This window comes from Tachyglossus aculeatus, chromosome 7 (assembly GCF_015852505.1).
Source record: "Tachyglossus aculeatus isolate mTacAcu1 chromosome 7, mTacAcu1.pri, whole genome shotgun sequence".
NCBI lineage: Eukaryota > Metazoa > Chordata > Mammalia > Monotremata > Tachyglossidae > Tachyglossus > Tachyglossus aculeatus.
Window position 1 is genome coordinate 22,333,556 of NC_052072.1, and position 6,000 is coordinate 22,339,555.

At 41.7% G+C, this 6,000-nt stretch overlaps 1 non-coding gene across 1 annotated transcript; it reads left to right on the plus strand.

The window, feature by feature from the left end:
- Positions 1-3,196: 3,196 nt before the first annotated feature.
- LOC119931149 lies at positions 3,197-3,334 on the plus strand. The gene has a single exon (XR_005452006.1). It is a non-coding gene; the product is annotated as a small nucleolar RNA SNORA7 (small nucleolar RNA).
- The last annotated feature ends 2,666 nt before the right edge of the window (positions 3,335-6,000 follow it).

Consider the following 6,000-nt stretch of genomic DNA (forward strand, 5'->3'; position numbering starts at 1 on the left):
TTATTTTATTAATGATGTGTATATATATGTAATTATATTTATTTTGATGGTATTGATACCTGACTACTTATTCTGTTTTGCTGTCTGTCTCCCTCTTCTAGACTGTGAGCCTGTTGTTGGGTAGGGACTGTCTCTGTATGTTGTTAAATTGTATTTTCCAAGCACTTAGTACAGTGCTCTGCATGCAGTAAGTGCTCAATAAATATGATTGAATGAATTAATGAATGAATGAAAGACAGATGGCTTCTTCACGCAGAAGATCAGGGAAGTCAAGAGGAAATATCCATTCTGAGAGGACCCCCACCACAGAGATATTTCCTCACAGTTTTGTTGAAAACAGACTGACCTTTTTACAATTCATAGTGGTATTTTGGGAGAAAAAAAAATCACCACTACCCCGCTATGCTGGGTTATTATCCTGACAAATACACACTTTGGCATTTTTCATATAGAGTAGCATTTGAGCAGAAGGTCTCCCTACTTACCATAGGTTTGGCAAAGGACAACAGTGAAGATAATTTTACTCCTTGTCTTCCACTCAACAGCTTCCTGGGAAAACAATTTAGGCTCTGAAGACAGGGCTGTGTCCTCCATGCCTGAAGAGGCAGGAGAATCTTAATCCATTAACCAGTCATGGTTGAACCATGTGCAAATATGTGGTGGTTCTAGAAGGTCTCCCTTGCTCCCCATGCATAGACTCACTTTTTCTTCTTGTGCTTTAGCCTTTTTGGCTCACAGTGCCCCCTCCATCCTCTAGGAGGGGCCTCATCCCACTAACTGTCCTCGGGTGTGTTTGTTAAGGACTTACTATGTGCCAAGTACTTAGAGTAGATAGAATATAATCAGACACAGTCTAAGTTTCCCCACTCTTGTTTTCCATTCTGATAAAGTCCCTAAGTGCAAACAAAAAGTAAAAATGGACCAAAATATGAACGCTTACCTGTGCTTACCATCTTGATGTGGGTGAGGTATGAAATCTAGTAGAAAAAGTCCTCGTTTGAGAGTTGAAAATCCTCAAATCTACCCCTGAGTCAACCACTGATGAGCTGACTGTCCTTGGGCAAGTTTCTTAACCTCTCTGGGCTTCCCTTTCCTCAAATGGAGAGATTAATAGTTTTCTGTTCCTTCCTCCTGAGGATTTTGTAAGGACAATCAAATCTGAGTCTGTCTGAAAGCGAGTGATCACATACAGGTGTGATCCCTGCCCCCTACATTGCAAAGACACCCAATAAATATATATAAAAAAATAAGAAATAATATGTTTCAGGATTTGGGGTTTATTTTTTACTTATTTATTTTGAGGTAAGAATAGGGATAGCTTTAGGAAGCTGTAAGAGTTAGGCATGTTAGAGGACATGACCTTAACCCTTTGGTCAAATGTCAAGGAGGGCAAACAGTACACTGATCCTCAAACCATCCTTTGGTGCCAATGTCAGTGGCATAATACTGGGTTCAGAAGACAACTTATCTGACCCACAACTGGCATTTCTAATGTTATGATTTCCTCCTCAAACCTAGATTCAGAAGCCCAATTTCATCTAGACCATGTAATTAAGAGGTCAAAGATGTCAACAAAATTCTAAGAAATTTAAGTGAGACATTAGGAAGAATCTTTAGATGAACAAAGTCATGGTTTAGTAAGATAATTTGTGGTGTCTTCTTCCTGAGCTATTACTAAGAACACTGAAGACACTGGATGCAGAGGGATGGATTAGATGACCTCTGGAGAATTCTGCTGTCCTCAAACTCCTAAACAAACAGGAAGTTCTGCAAAATTGTACTGCAAGGCAAAGAGCAACCAAGAGTCCAGGGTCAGCGAACTCAGCTCACTCACGTTTCTTTCTTTTACCATCACCATCTCTTTCCACGACACTCCAGCTCCAAATCACTCTAACCCTTTAGTTCCAGGGTGGGCTCAACCAAAAATCATCGCCCTTGTATCTGAACTAACCAGACATGAATAATCAGAGTGGAGCATGAATAATTGGGGAGTCAAAGCTTCAGTTTGTTATGGTTTATAAAATTAAAGCTGAGAGCAGCTACTGGCTTGATTGCAATTACCTCCACAAAATAAAGGAAAAAGACCCTCAATTTGCATAACATGAGATGAAATGCCTGCCCTGAACATACACTGCTCCTCCCCTTTTCTATCAGGTGATGAGAGGACTCCTGGCTAGGTTAAGAGTTCAGTCTTTCATGGTGGGTGGGAGAGGGGAGGCTCTCTTACCTCACTGTGCCTGGCAACTTATCTCTGTTCCTTGAACTGTCCTCTTCAGGAGCGTCTGCCCCAATCCCAATCTAAAAAGACCATCCCTTGACCCAGCCTATTCTCATCTGTGACAGTTATTATCTAGGAACCGGACCCTGAATCATTACCGGTGAATAAATTATTCTGAGAAACAGTTAGTGTTCAATAATGAAATTAATGGATGGTAATATGACAGTCATTAGACTGACACAGCTCTCTCCATTGTTGGAGGAAATTGGGGACCACATTCAAGGATCAGAAATGTGCAGAGAAGAATTGTTCATATTTTTTTGCTTCCCAGGTCTCACAATCCCAGGACAGAGTGGGAGGTGAATTCAAATCAATCAATCCAGTGTATTTAACAATAATAATAATAAAATAATAATAATAATGATAATAATAATTGTGGTATTTATTAAATGATTACTATATGCCAAGCTTTGTTCTAAGTGCTGGGACAGCTACAAGCAAATCGGGTTGGACACAGTCTCTGTCCCACGTGGAGCTCACAGTCTCAATTCCCATTTTGCAGATTAGGTAACTGAGGCACAGGGAAGTGAAGTGACTTGCCCAAGGTCACACAGCAGACAAGTGGCAAAGCCATAACCTTCTGACTCCAAGGTCTGTGCTCTATCCACTGCACCTGAGTACTTACTGTGTGCAGGGCTCTGTAGAAAGCACTTGGGAGAATACAATGAAACAGAGTTAGTAGACATGTTCCCTGAAAGAATTTGAATTTTCTGTACATGGGAGGCAGGATAGTTAACAAATAAGCTAGGCAGCAGCATACCTGTGTCTAGTCCCAGTTCCATTCTGTAAGCTTTTGTAGGCATCTACCATCTCTGCTATATTGTACTCTCCCAAGCTTTTAGTAAAACTCTCTGAACACAGTAAGCCCTCACATTTGATTTATTGATTTACTGTTTGAATCAGAGTAAGACATGTAACCCCTTCTCCAGGTTGCACCTGGAGAGTTTCCAGAACTCTACAAGTCTGGGCTATGGGAAGGAAAGTCAAGCAGAGGCACACCTGTTCCATTCCTAGCTTGGGCAGTGGCTAGAGAGTGGAAGACAATCTGCTACAAGTCAGAACTCACCTGTGCTGGGCATGGGAGAATGTCAAGTTTATTGCGTGGGAGAAGGCAATGGTAAACCACTTCTGCATTTTTACCAAGAAAACTCTATGAATACATTACCAGAACGATTGTATTTGTAGTGGGGCGTTCTGGGAGAGTTGTATCCATGGAGTCGCTATGGGTCAGAAATGACTCGATAGCACAAGACAAGACATCTAATATCTTTGGGCCTCAATTTTCCTACCCCAAAAAATGGGCAGAACCATCCATCCTTGACTCAAAGGTGTGTAGGGAAAATAGATGGAAGATAGGCATGGAAGTGGGGAAGGGACTCAGAAATAGTTAGCAAAAAATGTCATTGCTGAGTCAGACCGATTCTACAGGCCCAAATTCTGACTCAGGCAGAGACCCTTGGAGGAACAGTGTGATAGCTTCCCCTCCCTCTAGGATTTTGGAAAAAGCCCTGTGGGAAAACGTTCATGTGAGTGGCATTGGCCAAATTTGATTGTGACCCCCTTGCTCAGAGATTGGACAAATCTAGGGCCCACCCCGAGTCTGTTAGAAGGAGCCAAGCAGATGGATAAGGACCTTCCTTCCTCAAATCCCACTTCTCAGTGGCATTTCCCAGTAAGAATTCCAGAACAAATCCAGTCCAATTCTCAATTAATCGGTGGTATTTATTGAGCACTTATTGTATGCAGAGCACATAACTAAGTGCTCGGGAGAGTACAATAAAAGAACAAAGTTGGTTCTTCTCTCCACCTTCATGCATGGTGTAGTTAGTGGAAAGAGCATGAGCCTGGGAGTCAGAAGGTCATTGGTTCTAATCCTGGCTCCTCCCCTTGTCTGCTGTGTGACCTCGGGCAAGTCACTTCACTTCTCTGGGCCTCATATGTAAAATGGAGATTGAGACTGTGAGCCCATATGGGAAGGGACTGTGTCCAACCTGATTTGCTTGTATCCTCCTCAATGCTTAGAACAGTGCCTGTTGCATAGTAAGCACTTAACAAATGCAATAATAATAATGATAATAATAGTGAAAGTTGTACTTTCAAATATTCCATGCTTCCTTCTAATAACTTATAAATTTATTGAATATTAATTTCACCAGACTCTTTGCAGGGCCAAAGCTATGCCTTCTATGCATTGCGGAAAGTCCTAATCATTCCCAGATCAGTGCTTGGCACCATTACATGCTCAGCAAGTTTTATCTGAAGATGAAAACGATGATGATGTGATAATGGTTGTTGTTCCTCCTGATAAGAATCAGGTTAAAGCCAACCCATCAGATCATTCAGATGGAGGATAAAGCCTCATCTTCTCCGCTGGATGTTTTCATGAAAAGGTAGACAGCTATTTTCTCTACGATGAGAATGTAAGTTTCTCGTGGGCGGGGAACTTGTCATGTGCATCTGTTATACTTACTAAGACCTCAGTACAGTTCACTGTATTCAGTATGTGCTCAATCAGTACCACTGATACTGTTATTAATAATGTATGGAGGCAGGGTTAGCCTTCATGACCTATCAAAATCGCTCCCAACATGGTGGGTTTAGGATCTTAATAAGCTGTAGTCCCATTAAAACTTCAAGAAGTCTCCACTGTTCTCAAGAAAGATAGCCATAAAGCTTCAAGGAAACAGAAACTATTCCAGGAAAGAGAAATCACAGAGTGAGCAGAATGAATCTTATTCATACTGAATCATTTTCAGAAGTTAGAAACTGGTGGGTTGTAAGCTCCTTGGGGGTAGGAATAGTGTCTACCAACTCTATTGTATTGTACTCTCCCAAGTGCTTAGTATAGTGCTCTGCCTAGAGTTAGCACTCAATAATAATAATGGCATTTATTAAGTGCTTACTATGTGCAAAGCACTGTTCAAAGCACTGTGATAAATACCACTGATTGAGGGGATTTAGGAAGAATGTGGCCTAGTGGATAGAGCATGGGTCTGGAAGTCTGAAGGACTTGAGTTCAAATCCCAGCTCTGCTAATTGTCTGCTTTGTGAGTTTGGACAAGTCACTTAACTTCTCTGTGCCTCAGTTACCTCATCTGTAAAATGGGGAAAAGACTATGAGCCCCATGTGAGACATGGACCGTGTCCAACCTGATTAGCTTGTATCTACCCCAGGGCCCAGCATTCATTCATTCATTCAATCATATTTTTTGAGCACTTATTGTGTACACAGCAAGGTACTAAGCATATGGGAAGTACAACACTAACAAATACCTTAAAGAGAGAGAGAAAAATGGGCCTTCCATTCCCTTATCCAACCCAAATCACCTCCCATTCAAACCTTCTTCCCTTCTCTCAATCAATAATAGTCATTAAGCCCCTTCTGTGTGCCTGCAGAACACTATATAAAGCACTCTGGAGTGGGTGATAGGGTTAAAAGATACAGTTCCTGCCCACAAGGAACTTAAAATTTACTTGCCAAGATCCCAGAGCAGTTTCCCTATTTAACACTTGATGGACCCAGCTTTAAACACAATCTCCAGGCATCTGGGTGCTAACCTTCAAGCACACAATCTGTGATCAACCACTGCCTAACACCTAATAATAATTGTAATGTTTGTTACCTGTCGGGCATTATGCTAAGTTCCCCTCTCAGGGTCGCACCTGGAGAATTTCCAGTACTCTACTAATCTCAGCTTCGGGAGGGAGAGTCAAGCAGAGCC